This window comes from Eurosta solidaginis, chromosome 2, assembly GCF_040869045.1.
Source record: "Eurosta solidaginis isolate ZX-2024a chromosome 2, ASM4086904v1, whole genome shotgun sequence".
Lineage (NCBI taxonomy): Eukaryota > Metazoa > Arthropoda > Insecta > Diptera > Tephritidae > Eurosta > Eurosta solidaginis.
The window spans coordinates 207,734,319-207,750,449 of NC_090320.1; positions in this window are offsets into that span (position 1 = coordinate 207,734,319).

Here is a 16,131-nt window from a genome sequence, read left to right on the forward strand (position 1 = left end):
TTTTTTACTATGCATCCTCAGATACCCCAATTGAAGACTTTTGACTGATATCCCACTCCTTTTTTTGCTTCCCTGCGAGAAAGGAATTGTTTCCTTATCGCTTCTATCTAATCGACTCCGTAAAGATCGGCATTTTGACAATGTAAGTATTTTCAGCAAAGCTGCCTCCTTGGCATCCCCTTGTTGTCCTGACGAGCCTATCATTAATTAGAACTGATGTCGGTATGCCCCATATTTATGGGCTTCCTCCAAAATTACTGTTTTTCATCCAATATTGCTTCCCCATTTCCATTGCCATGTCCAAAATGCGCCCTGATCTAGCCAATCTAATCCCTTATATGAATCACATAAGTGACTCTGAAAAAAGTCATGTAAGAAGCAAATTATGAGCAGTTTATGAGCCTATTCGGAGTCATATCAGACTCTTATTTAGGCCATATAGCATAGCTTATAGCATGCAATCTGCAATCAGTCCTTGATTTTGTGTAATAAATAAAAAACATATTACAAAAAAAAAAAAAAAACAATTAACATTCATAACTTTTTCTGCTTTTTGAATATAAAGGAACGAAAACAAAATCTTTTTCTAAAGGAAGCTAGGGCTAGTGCTTGTTTGATATTTAATTTTTTTTCTATAGCAATTTTTGTTTTTTTGCAAAATTTGTTTTGAAGCCAATACTTATTTTAAATTCATCTTGCTACGTTAAGGTGTACCATAAGTAGTTAAAATATATTAGCATTGGAAATGAATACGGGAAGTGATTCGAAAATCGGCGAAAATTCCTTGGAATGCTTGTTTATTACTGTCTACAGAGAGACGTTGAAATCGAGCTCAACGAGACAAGATTCTGGGCAATACCATAAGTGGAAGAAGAAGTCGTGAAGTATTTCAGAAATGAAAGCTAAGGTTTAGACCGTGTGTGCGAAAAGCTTTAGCCACTAGCCAAAAGGAATAATGAGGTATTTATAAAGTTTCAAGCTAGTGGTGGCTTAGTAAGAGAGGATACTTATATTTTGGAGAGAACACGTCAATTCACTGTTAAGCGAAGCAGGTATGAAGCACCTAGGGAAGATGCTTATATTCATCCCATTTTTGTCAAAAATAAACTAGCATTCGGGGCTAGCAGTATACAAAATATGAAAAATAGGACTGATATCTGTGTCAAAGGTTTTCAGCGTTTCGAGTTATCTTTTACGCAGTTCGTTCAATATAGGCTACCCGCCATACGAATTGCATGAACTGGATATCGTTTTTAAATATTTTAAAATTGAACTACATCTTCCTCAAATACTTGCAAGCTATACATAAACATATGCCCCGTTCAAAGGAACATTGTGACATCCCACAACTTAGCGTGAACCCTGTAAGCTAGATTTGAACAAAATCATATCACCGTTAATAGAGGGTGGTAAAAGTTGCAGTATTTTCTTTGCTTATTTCTGGCAATTTGGTGATATTTGATGAGATAATAAGAATTTCATTAAATGACTTCATTTAATTTTTTTTATGCTTTGTGTTTCACAAGAAATCCGGTTTCTTTTCGCATCTGTATTGTAAGGCATATTGACCTTTTTTATACTCAGTTGAGCAGAGCTCACAGAGTATATTAAGTTTGATTGGATAACGGTTGGTTGTACATATATAAAGGAATCGAGATAGATATAGACTTCCATATATCAAATTAATCAGGATCGAAAAAAAATTTGATTGAGTCAGTCCGTCCGTCCGTTAACACGATAACTTGAGTAAATTTTGAGGTATCTTGATGAAATTTGGTACGTAGGTTCCTGAGCACTCATCTCAGATCGCTATTTAAAATGAACGATATCGGACTATAACCACGTCCACTTTTTCGATATCGAAAATTTAGAAAAACAGAAAAAATGCGCTAATTCATTGCCAAAGGCGGTTAAAGTGATGAAACTTGGTAGATGGGTTGACGTTATGACGCAGAATAAAAAATTGGTAAGGTTTTGGACAATGGGCGTTGCACCGCCCACTTTTACAAGAAGGTAATTTAAAAGTTTTGCAAGCTGTAATTTGGCAGTCGTTGAAGATATCATGATGAAATTTGGCAGGAACGTTACTACTATCACTATATATGTGCTAAATAAAAATTAGCAAAATTGGACGAAGAACACGCCCACTTTTTAAAAAAAATTTTTTAAATTCAAATTTTAACAAAAAATTTAATATCTTTACTGTATATAAGTAAATTAAGTCAAACTTCATTTCCAGTAATGATATGATGCAACAAAATACAAAAACAAAAGAAAATATCAAAATGGGCGTGGCTCCGCCCATTTTCATTTAGTTTGTCTAGAATACTTTTAATGCCATAAGTCGAACAGAAATTGACCAATCCTTCTCAAATTTGGTATGAGCATAGATTCTGTGACGGTAACTGTTCTCTTTGAAAATGGGCGAAATCGGTGGAAGCCACGCCCAGTTTTTATACACAGTCCACCGTCTGTCCTTCCGCTCGGCCGTTAACACAATAACTTGAGCAAAAACCGATATATCTTTACTAAGCTTAGCCCACGTACTTATCTGAACTCACTTTATCTTGGTATAAAAAATGGCCGAAATCCGACCATAACCACGCCCACTTTATCGCTATCGAAAATTACGAAAAATGAAAAAAATGCCATAATTCTATACCAACTACGAAAAAAGGGATGAAACATGGTAACTGGATTTGTTTATTGACGCAAAATATAACTTTGGAAAAAACTTTGTAAAATGGGTGTCACACCTACCATATTAAGTAGAAGAAAATGAAACAGTTTTGCAGGGCGAAATCAAAAGCCCTTGGAATCTTGGAAGGAATACTGTTCATGGTATTATATATATAAATAAATTAGCAGTACCCGACAGATGATTTTCTGGATCACCTGGTTCACATTTTGGTCGATATCGCGAGAACGCCTTCACATATACATCTAAGGGCCACTCGCTTTTAAAACCCTCATTAATACTTTTAATTTGATACCCATATCGTACAAACACATTCTAGAGTCACCCTGGCCCACCCTAATGGCGATATCTCGAAAAGGCGTCCACCTATAGACCTAATGCCCACTCCCTTTTAAAATGCTCACTAACACCTTTCGTTTGATACCCATATCGTACAAACATTCTAGAGTCACCCCTGGCCCACCCTAATGGCGATATCTCGAAAAGGCGTCCACCTATAGACCTAATGCCCACTCCCTCTTAAAATGCTCAGTAACACCTTTCGTTTGATACCCATATCGTACAAACATTCTAGAGTCACCCTTGGTCCACCTTTATGGCGATATCTCGAAAAGGGGTCCACATATAGAACTAAGGATTACTCCCTTTTAAAATACTCATTACCATCTTTCATTTGATACCCATATCATACAAACACATTCTAGAGTCACCCCTGGCCCACCCTAATGGCGACATTTCGAAAAGTCGTCCACCTATAGACCTAGTGCCCTCTCCCTCTTAAAATGCTCAGTAACACCTTTCATTTGATTCCCATATCGTACAACTAGAGACACCCCTGGTCCACCTTTATGGCGATATCTCGAAACGGCGTCCACCTATGGAACTAAGGATCACTCCTTTTCAAAATACTCATTAACAGCTTTTATTTGATACCCATATCGTACAAAAACATTCTAGAGTCACCCCTGGCCCACCCTAATGGCAATATCTCGAAAAGGCGTCCACCTATAGACCTAATGCTCACTACCTCTTAAAATGCTCAGTAACACCTTTCGTTTGATACCCATATCGTATAAACATTCTAGAGTCACCCCTGGCCCACCCTAATGGCGATATCTCGAAAAGGCGTCCACCTATAGACCTAATGCCCACTCCCTCTTAAAATGCTCAGTAACACCTTTCGTTTGATACCCATATCGTACAAACACATTCTAGAGTCACCCCTGGCCCACCCTAATGACGATATCTCGAAAAGGCGTCCACCTATAGACCTCATGCCCACTCCCTCTTAAAATGCTCAGTAACACCTTTCGTTTGATAGCCATATCGTACAAACATTCTAGAGTCACCCTTGGTCCACCTTTATGGCGATATCTCGAAAAGGCGTCCACCTATAGAACTAAGGATTACTCCCTTTTAAAATACTCATTACCATCTTTCATTTGATACCCATATCATACAAACACATTCTAGGGTCACCCCTGGCCCACCCTAATGGCGACATTTCGAAAAGGCGTCCACCTATAGACCTAATGCCCACTCCCTCTTAAAATGCTCAGTAACACCTTTCATTTGATTCCCATATCGTACAACTAGAGACACCCCTGTTCCACCTTTATGGCGATATCTCGAAACGGCGTCCACCTATGGAACTAAGGATCACTCCTTTTCAAAATACTCATTAACAGCTTTCATTTGATACCCATATCGTACAAACATATTCTAGAGTCACCCCTGGTCCACCTTTATGGCGATTTCTCGAAAAGGCGTTCACCTATAGAACTAAAGCCCATTCCCTTTTAAAATACTCATTATCACCTTTCATTTGATACCCATATCGTACAAACACATTCTAGAGTCAGCCCTGGTCCACCTTTATGGCGATATCCCTAAATGGCGTCCATCCATAGAACTATGGCCTACTCTCTCTTAAAATACTCTTTAATACCTTCCATTTGATACACATGACATACAACCACATTCCAGGGTTACCCTAGGTTCATTTTTCTACATGGTGATTTTCCTTATTTTGTCTCCATAGCTCTCAACTGAGTATGTAATGTTCGGTTACACCCGAACTTAGCCTTCCTTACTTGTTACATATTGTTTCTTCTTTATATAAGTTGGTACTGCATATGAGGATGTATGTGTATTCGAGTATGTACGACTGGAAGCAAAAAGTTGATTTACTTGAAGCTTATAAACCAATCCGTGGGAAAGGGGAAAAAACTGCAGAAAAATGAAAAAGTATTTTCAAAACTACATATGTATGAAAGCTAAATAAGTTGTACACTTTTTATGTTTCTCCTGTAGGACTATTCCCCCCAGCTAAGACCGTAATTAGTTCGGAATCTTATACGTCGTTGTAGGGAGATAAAATATGTATTTTCAACATTAGCGGCGTTCCGTTCCGATTTGCCTCCCATTTTGAGGATATATGGAAGTACCAAATGGCGATTTACACTTCAAAAACTCTTTAAGTCCTATACAATCTTATTTATATCCGGTCACCTATACTATTCGCTTCTTCATTGACACAAGTGCTTATAGAGAGTTGAGTAGAGTTTGCTCGACCCAACTTTACTGCTTATTTTTAGTACTTGAAAAATCAATGGGCTTTTTGTCCCCCTCTAACGCCTCTGTCACTTCCGGCTACTTTTTTTAATTATTGAATTCCAAATTTAAAGTTTCCGACGTCTCTTCCACTTCGCGTGCTAGGATTGTTGAATTTCTCTTCCTACAGCGCATATAAAGACCTCGCGTATTACGATTGTTGGACTTCTGTTCCAGAAGCGCAAATAAATAATGTTCATGCACCAAAAAATGTTATTAAAAACAACACATTCTCCCTTCCCCTCCTCTGTAGGTTGAAATATGAGAAGTGCTTTTTAATTTCATCTCGCTATATTCTGCATCTGATACTGCGAGAGGAGCAGCGCGTCATCGGCATGCGTAGAGTCCATACCTTGGGCTTTTTTATACTAGTGCTCAGCCCTTTATCTAGCGTACCAAAAATAAGGCAATTGAGTTTGGTCTTTTGAAGTTTGAATCAATTGCCTTTAGCCAGCGCAAGGTTCTTTTACTGATGCAACTAATCGACCTCACGTCTTTGTAGCATGCCGCTTATTCGACGGATTTTGACTGTTTATCCAGCAATAGTAAGCTGCTTTTCTACAGATCCCAAACTTTTGGTGGACATCTGACCGAAAGGAAATTTCTACGACCATGTACCGGTACAGTCAGTAAGTTCTAAACTACTTCGCCTATGCTTTTGTGGAAAGTCGGAAGTTCAGCGTCTCTTTGCTTGGATTATTCGTTGATCCCACTCTACACTTGAAACCCTTCAGACTATTTACTTATCGTTGGCTTCTTCGCAGTTCGATACCCTCTTTCAGCACTTTTAACGACCCCCAGCGGGTTATGGGGCTTAGAATATACTCGCGGTAGGTATGCGCAAAGCGTAACCCTTTCAAGGGGTTGCCAGCGCAATTTATAGCTTCTCCAACCCAGTTGTCAACCTCACCTTCCCGTGCGAATACTGCTCCCTAGGTTCCGGCCACTCCAATTTCCTCATGGATATGGGAGCGCGGGATGGCTTAGGTTTCATGTGGTCATATTAAATCCATCCCGAGATAGTCAGGCTAGTATCTTAATGGTGCTTGTTACCGGAACATCCAGGATCTGCATTTGTTAAATGACCATCAACATTCCAACACCTTCGGGGACTATCCTTATCGATACAACAAAAACAGCAACAACAACAACAGCACTTTTAACGAAAACGAGTTTTTAGTGGTAGAAGGATTTTTGATCTCTTTTATAAATAAAATGAATGCCAGCTTTAGGACTTAGCTTTGGAGTAATTCGATAATCCGACTTTAAGTCAGAGACTCTTCGGCCTCTCAAGGACAAGCTTTTTGCCATCAACCGAGGGTCCTTCGTGTCAAAGTTGCTGCCAATGTGCTGCCTTCTAACTGCTCCTGCGGCCTCACGTTCCCTTTCCAAGCGCTCACCAGTCGGTTGGAACGAGTTAAAATATCAATGATGTCCCATCATGCAAAGCATTTAGCATTTTAAGTAAATTTCTATGGTCTCCACAATATATTGGGCGTGCTCCCCATTATTTCCAGTGATTACTTCCATTCATAATAAAAGCTGTTGGGCATACAAAGCCAAGTTATAGAGTCGAAATGGCGCAGTAATTTGTTTAATCTTTCGTGAGCAAATCACAGTTATGCACACACTAATAAAATACACACTTGTGGCTTTTCGTTGCTTGGATAAGTTAAAAAGGTAGAAACGCGTCCTCGCACGAAACTATAAACTTTAATAAGTAATTGGACACTAAGGAATTAAGTATGCATTAGAATACAATTCCCCGTGCATTAACTTTACATTGTTTACCTTCAAGACTCTTCTTAGTTTACATTTTTTAATTAATTTGCTTGAAGCACATGACAACAAAATTGAATGGTAGCTGAGCTGAATTAACAATTTTGGTTTTTCTTTAAAGTATTCATCTGATACATTTGTTTATAACAAACACTGCATGCATTTTTGTTTAAAGTCTGAAGATTTCTGCTATATGATTCAGGTTTGTTTTATATAGGCTTTAACATAAGACTTTCAAGCGTTTTTATCAATTTTCTTTATTTCGAATTATTATTCAGGATACATAATTTATTACACAGTAAATACGCAGTTTCGTGTGCTGAAAATTAACAAGAAACTTGATAATTTAGTTCACATACGGTTGTTGAAATCCAATAAGCTGAGACAGTGGGCTTCGCACAAAGCCAGCGTTTAAATTTATACAAATAGGGCAAGACAACACTTCTTCACAATATTTCTCGAACCCCTATCAAGGTATGCATCAGCTTCTTTGCAAAGTATGATCGGGAGAGTACGTGCGCGACCATTGGAATCCAAGCGTTCTTTGCCCAATCCAAAAGGCGGATCCAGCGAACTGCACCAACTATTGCGCCATCAGCCTTCTTAATATCGCATATAAATAAGGTCCTGTCAAACGTATTGTGCGAAAGATTGAAGGCCACTGATTGGACCTTGTAAGACCTGGTAAATGTATCATCGACCAGGTTTTCGCTGTGCGCGACATTTTAGAAAAGGCCCACGAAAAAAGAATTTAAACATATCAACGTTTTTGTCGATTTTAAAGTCGCCTTCGATAGCACGAAAAGGAGTTGCCTATATGCCGCTATGTCTGAATTTGGTTTCCTCGCAAATCGTATACGGCTGTGCAAAATGACGTTTACCAACACCATCAGCTCAGGCAGAATCGGAAAGGACATCTACGAATAGCTCCAAACTAAAAATGATTTCAGACAGGTTGTCATCCTATTGTGTGCTTTAATTAAGTTGATGTTGGAGAAAATTTTACTAGGTGCAGAGCTTAACTGCTCTGGAACAATATAAAAGCGTGCAATTACTGGCGTATACTGGCGACATTGCTATAATCGATCTGAACACCCGTAATTTCTGGTTACTCCAAACTGTAAAAAGAAGTAGAAAAGATAGGTTTCATGGTAAGTGAAGACAAAATGATGTATCAGCTGTCGTCATGAAAAGGGTCAGCGGATTTAAGCCTTGGCAACTATGCCTCTGTTGGCAGCCATAATTTCGCAGAGGTAAAATACTTCGATTATTTAACACAAACATCCGCATGAGCTCGGAAATCCAGCGAAAAATTATTCTTGCCAATAAATGCGATTTTGGACTAGGTGGGTAATTGAAAAGTATAGTCCACGCTCGGTAAACGAAAATCATGTTCTACAAAAAACTTTTCATACACGTCCTGCTACATTGTGATGACAATATCAGGTTAAGCGGCTCTGGGATTGTTCGAACGAAAAGTTCTTGGAAAGAGCACCGAAGATGGTTTAATGATGAGCTGTATGAGCTTAACGCAGACATCAACATAGTCCAGCTAATTAAAGGTAGCGGTTACGCTGGCTATACGATGTTATGCGAATGAAAGACGGCAGCGGCTAGGAAAGTATTTTTATTGGAACCCACTTATTAAAGCAGAGGAAGAGGGTGGTCCCTACTACGCTGGGAGGAAGAGGTGGAAAACGATTTAAATTCAACTGGCGCCAGTTAACATAAAAGGAAAAACGACTGACGCAGCTGATTGGACGGCCATAACCGTTTAAATGGTTAAGCGCCAATTAAGAAAGTAAGCTACTGTGGTGAATGTGTTTTGAAGTTTCCTTTCATTTTTTCCACGAAAACAAACAGAGCGTTTTAATTGAGCATTTTTAAAAAGCTCATTTGTCCAGTTAGTCAAACGTGGCCACTCGAAGGACTAGCTTGAATTTTGGAGGAGGGCTTTTGAAAAATTTGTTTGCAATACCATAATTGTATTGTTTTTGAATGTATGATTGAACAAGGATTTAAGGTATTATATATTTTTCCAAGCACGAGACTATGAAAAATGAGATTTACCGTTCAAAATGTTTCTGTTTGTTGCACGAGACACGATTGCCACTTCAATTAATTTCAGTGCCCCAAAATTAGAGAAGAGCCGGTATAGATTAAGCAAAACTTTAACAACAGCTACTCAACATATTAAGGTTAAGCGAAACTCTTTTAACTACTAGTCCCAGTACACGTGTTCAAAATTTTTATACCTTTCATGAACATGAAATGGTATATTAACTTTGGTCCGATGTTTGTAACGTTGAGAAATATAGAAGATAGACTCACCATTAAGTATAACGAATTGATCAGGGCGACGAACTGAGTTGATATAGCCATGTCCGTCTGTATGTACGTCTGTCCGTCCGTCTGTCTGTTTGAGCGCAATTTAGTCCCTCAAATTTTAAGATATCTCAATGAAATTTTGCACAAGGATGTATTTTTGTATTATATTAGACATTTGTTGGATCAGGTAGGTTCGAACCACTATAACATATATCTCCCATTCAACCGATCGTTCAGATAAGACGATTTTGGTCATTCCTGCCGCAATTTAGAAAGTATAAACGTGAAACTCGGTGATATATATTTTAATATATCATAGAAGATTTTCTGAAAAAATCACTTTGATGGAGCTATATATAGTATATATCCCATACAACCGATCGTTCAGATAGAAAGATTTTTGGCCATTTCTCCCTTAATTTAGAAAGTATAAACGTGAAACTCGGTGATATATATTTTAATATATCATAGAAGATTTTCTGAAAAAATCACTTTGATGGAGCTATATATAGTATATATCCCATACAACCGATCGTTCAGATAGAAAGATTTTTGGCAATTTCTCCCTTAATTTCCAATATAAAAACGTTAAACTTGGTGATATTTATTCTAATATATCATAGAAGATTTCATGAAAAAGTCATTTCAATCGGAGCTATATATAATATATATCCCATACAACCGATCGTTCAGATAGAAATATTTTTAGCCATTCTCCCTTAATTTCCAATATAAAAACGTTAAACTTGTTGATATTTATTCTAATATTTCATAGAAGATTTCCTGAAAAAATCACTTTGATCGGAGCTATATGTATATAGTATATACCTGGCCCATACAACCGATCGTTCAGATAGAAAGATTTTTGGCCATTTCTCCCTTAATTTAGAAAGTATAAACGTGAAACTCGGTGATATATATTTTAATATATCATAGAAGATTTTCTGAAAAAATCACTTTGATCGGAGCTATATATAATATATATCAAATTACAACCGATCGTTCAGATAGAAAGATTTTTGGCAATTTCTGCCTTAATTTCCAATATAAAAACGTTAAACTTGGTGATATTTATTCTAATATATCATAGAAGATTTCATGAAAAAGTCATTTCGATCGGAGCTATATATAATATATATCCCGTACAACCGATCGTTCAGATAGAAAGATTTTTAGCCATTCTCCCTTAATTTCCAATATAAAAACGTTAAACTTGTTGATATTTATTCTAATATTTCATAGAAGATTTCCTGAAAAAATCACTTTGATCGGAGCTATATGTATATAGTATATACCTATCCCATACAACCGATCGTTCAGATAGAAAGATTTTTGGCCATTTCTTCCTTAATTTAGAAAGTATAAACGTGAAACTCGGTGATATATATTTTAATATATCATAGAAGATTTTCTGAAAAAATCACTTTGATCGGAGCTATATATAGTATATATCCAATTACAACAAATCGTTCAGATAGAAAGATTTTTGGCAATTTCTGCCTTAATTTCCAATATAAAAACGTTAAACTTGGTGATATTTATTCTAATATATCATAGAAGATTTCATGAAGAAGTCATTTCGATCGGAGCTATATATAATATATATCCCATACAACCGATCGTTCAGATAGAAAGATTTTTAGCCATTTCTCCCTTAATTTCCAATATAAAAACATTAAATTTGGTGATATTTATTCTAATATATCATAGAAGATTTCCTGAAAAAATCACTTTGATCGGAGCTATATGTATATAGTATATACCTATCCCATACAACCGATCGTTCAGATAGAAAGATTTTTGGCCATTTCTTCCTTAATTTAGAAAGTATAAACGTGAAACTCGGTGATATATATTTTAATATATCATAGAAGATTTTCTGAAAAAATCACTTTGATCGGAGCTATATATAGTATATATCCAATTACAACAAATCGTTCAGATAGAAAGATTTTTGGCAATTTCTGCCTTAATTTCCAATATAAAAACGTTAAACTTGGTGATATTTATTCTAATATATCATAGAAGATTTCATGAAGAAGTCATTTCGATCGGAGCTATATATAATATATATCCCATACAACCGATCGTTCAGATAGAAAGATTTTTAGCCATTTCTCCCTTAATTTCCAATATAAAAACATTAAATTTGGTGATATTTATTCTAATATATCATAGAAGATTTCCTGAAAAAATCACTTTGATCGGAGCTATATGTATATAGTATATACCTATCCCATACAACCGATCGTTCAGATAAGAGGTTTTTTTTTGCCATTTTTTATTTTATATTTATCTTAAACATCGTTTACGTATTAGGTATGAAGCACAGCGGAAGACAGTCCCGTCCTTGTTTTTTTTTTCAAGTAATTTCGAAAAATGCAAAGTCAAGAAGACAAAAAAATTAGAGGTATTCCACTTTACCCTACACTATTTGGCTTAATATAATGCCAATTTGTAAGACACATATGAAAAGAACCACACCAGAAACTTGCAAAGAACCTTGGCCTTTATTTGCTCCGAGGTGTATTGTGGCATGTTATTTTTATTGTTCATCAAACGTTGCTTTATTTACATTTCAATTTTCATAAAATTTTTATCAACCACCGTCCATATAACTGAACCACTAGTTTCATTATTTTTGTTTATGTGTCAGCTTTCCAAAAACCACTGAAAAAACTGATAAAAAAGTTATTGTTTACAGCCCATGGTTCAACTATATGGTTGGCTGATCTCTACAGCAAAGGTATGCTAGATTGTCAAAATCTGCGTGTTTTCATTTATTGTGTGTTGTGGGGGAAATAATGCGCTAAATGAGATGCAATTACTAAAAAAATAACTTAAAGTGATTTGAAACCAATTTTTTTATAAAAAAATTACCACGTCAGTAAATAATGGACAATTTGTTGGTTGCATTTTGAGTTTTCCGTCTCTTTTTGACAATCTCTATACCAGTGAAATGCAAAAAAAAAAAGAAATCAGCTGATGAGATGAGCCAACTATATAATTGAGCCATGCTCTTGCCGTTGAACTTTGGCTTTAGCCATCAAATAGTAAAATAATAAAAAAAATCGTTTATCTACAGTTGTAATGAAGCCAAAAAACCAAAATAATCAATAAATAGTGAAAAATTATGTAATTTTTAATGGCAAGCGCAACATTAATTGTGCACTTTTTTGTATTTTTATACTCAGTTGAGCAGAGCTCACAGAGTATATTAAGTTTGATTGGATAACGGTTGGTTGTACATATATAAAGGAATCGAGATAGATATAGACTTCCATATATCAAAATAATCAGGATCGAAAAAAAATTTGATTGAGCCATGTCCGTCCGTCCGTCCGTTAACACGATAACTTGAGTAAATTTTGAGGCATCTTGATGAAATTTGGTATGTAGATTCCTGAGCACTCATCTCAGATCGCTATTTAAAATGAACGATATCGGACTATAACCACGCCCACTTTTTCGATATCGAAAATTTCGAAAAACCGAGAAAGTGCGATAATTCATTACAAAAGACCGATAAAGCGACGAAACTTGGTAGATGAGTTGAACTTATGACGCAAAATAGAAAATTAGTAAAATTTTGGACAATGGGCGTGGCACCGCCCACTTTTAAAAGAAGGTAATTTAAAACTTTTGCAAGCTGTAATTTGGCAGTCCTTGAAGATATCATGATGAAATTTGGCAGGAACGTTACTCTTATTACTATATGTACGCTTAATAAAAATTAGCAAAATCGGAGAAGGACCACGCCCACTTTTAAAAAAAAATTTTTTTAAAAGTAAAATTTTAACAAAAAATTTAATATCTTTACAGTATATAAGTAAATTATGTCAAGATTCAACTCCAGTAATGATATGGTGCAACAAAATGCAAAAATAAAAGAAAATTTAAAAATGGGCGTGGCTCCGCCCTTTTTCATTTAATTTGTCTAGGATACTTTTAACGCCATAAGTCGAACAAAAATTAACCAATCCTTTTGAAATTTGGTAGGGGCATAGATTTTATGGCGTTAACTGTTTTCTGTGAAAATGGGCGAAATCGGTTGATGCCACGCCCAGTTTTTATACACAGTCGTCCGTCTGTCCTTCCGCATGGCCGTCAACACGATAACTTGAGCAAAAATCGATATATCTTTACTAAACTCAGTTCACGTACTTATCTGAACTCACTTTATCTTGGTATGAAAAATGAACGAAATCCGACTATGACCACGCCCACTTTTTCCATATCGAAAATTACGAAAAATAAAAAATGCCATAATTCTATACCAAATACGAAAAAGGGATGAAATATGGTAAGGTAATTGGATTATTTTATTGACGCGAAATATAACTTTAGAAACAACTTTATAAAATGGTTGTGACACCTACCATATTAAGTAGAAGAAAATAAAAAGTTCTGCAGGGCGAAATAAAAAACCCTTAAAATCTTGGCAGGTATTACATATATAAATAAATTAGCGGTATCCAACAGATGATGTTCTGGGTCACCCTGGTCCACATTTTTGTCGATATCTGGAAAACGCCTTCACATATACAACTACCACCACTCCCTTTTAAAACTCTCATTAATACCTTTAATTTGATACCCATATCGTACAAACTCATTCTAGAGTCACCCCTGGTCCACCTTTATGGCGATATCTCGAAAAGGCGCCCACCTATAGAGCTAAGCCCCACGCCCTTTCAAAATACTCATTAACACCTTTCTTTTGATACCCATATTGTACAAACGCATTCTAGAGTCACCCCTGGTCCACCTTTATGGCGATATCTCGAAACGGCGTCCACCTATGGAACTAAGGATTACTCCCTTTTAAAATGCTCATTAATACCTTTCATTTGATACCCATATCGTACAAACGCATTCTAGAGTCAACCCTGATCCACCTTTATGGCTATATCCCTAAATGGCGTCCACCTATAGAACTATGGCCCACTCCCTCATAAAATACTCTTTAATGCCTTTCATTTGATACACATGTCATACAAACACATTCCAGGGTTTCCCTCGGTTCATTTTCCTACATGGTTATTTTCCCTTATGTTGTCACCATAGCTCTCAACTGAGTATGTAATGTTCGGTTACACCCGAACTTAACCTTCCTTACTTGTTTATTTGTACTTTATAAAGCAACACATGCAAATATGTTTGTATACATGTACATTTTTTTTTGACTGCAACTGTTCCGATTGCCGTACTAAAGTATGGTTGAGCAATTAATCGATTTGACAGTTAATTTTTAATATTTTTTTCCGTGAATAGCCTTCAATATTAAAGTTGAGTGAAAAGCATTAACGATTTGCTTATGTCAGAGCGACTGCGGCTAACTTTGAAAAACAAAAACATATTAAGTAAGGATGGGATGGTCTTTTGAACAGCCGAATACCTTTCATGAATGGAGGTAAAAAATGATGTGGTCAAATTAAAAAAAAAAACTCGCAATATATAGAATCAGTTGTATAAGAAATTAGCATACTCGACAGACTTTGTCCCGTCCGGAAATAGGTTTTCCTGCGTTCAAGAAGCTTACCCCCTCTTCTATCTATACCATTCTCGTTTTCTTACCCTTCATTTATCTTCTTATTCTTGTACATCACTTATTCTATTTACTACACACCAGGGGCAGAAGACATTTTTCTTCAAACAAAAGAAACCCCTTTTTTATATGCGTGAAAATTTCCCAATTATTATAAAAGTTCATATATTAAATTGAAAAATTATTGATATTCTTACGTGTGTCAAATAAAAATCTAGATCAGAAGTACAATGACAAAGTATATAGTACGAGCATGCCATGGAAAATCGTTAATTTTTGCTCTCCTTATAAATTTTGAATGCCAGTATACTTTAAATATATCACACCTCAACGTTCCAAGGAAGAAAAATTTCAAATGAGCTTCAGCTTGAGAAAGAATTGTAAAAAAAAAAATGGCATAATAGAATAGAAAAAAAATTGGAAAATTAAATAATTCTCAAAAATTCCTAAGCAATCATTTTTCTATTCCTTCATATTAACCAATTGAAAAATGCAGAATATTCATTTCTGAAAACAGACTAAGCCTGTATCTGAATATCTATGTGAACATAATAAACTGGAGCAAATTTCCATTTTTAAACATTGCTTTATATTTCTATATAAGATATAAGGCGAGATATATATACCTCCGAATAGAATTTAAGCCGAGCTTCTCTTCCAATTTGCTTAGTGCCCTTTTTAAGTTTTCCTACAAATTGGATAGGCAGGTCCTACATGTTTTACGCCGACTCCGAACGACATTTGCCATGACAGAAATACAATTAAAATAATTGCCGGGAGGCGACCTGGTGTAGAAACAGTTTTCTAATCGAGAAAACTTATTTATAAATTTTTTATCTTGTTTTGGTCGGGACTTGGGTCAGAATTTTCGGTGTGATAGGCGGAGCTTGATACCACCACACTATGGCAGCCGCCCTTAAATTTATAAAATCTTGCGAACAGTTAAATCGATTCGTATACAATTTTCGATCAAGATCCAGTTACAAAATATGGCTCCAGTAATAATAAAAGCGCAGTTTAAATGGCATTACATTTTTTGTGAAGATGCCTTCTAACGAGGAAGTTTTCTACAATAGGTTCATGATCTTGTTTTCGTCAGGATTTTGGGAAAGGTTGATTTTAGTTACACTGCAAAAGCACTGCCCAAAATCTTTGTGAGCGTCAC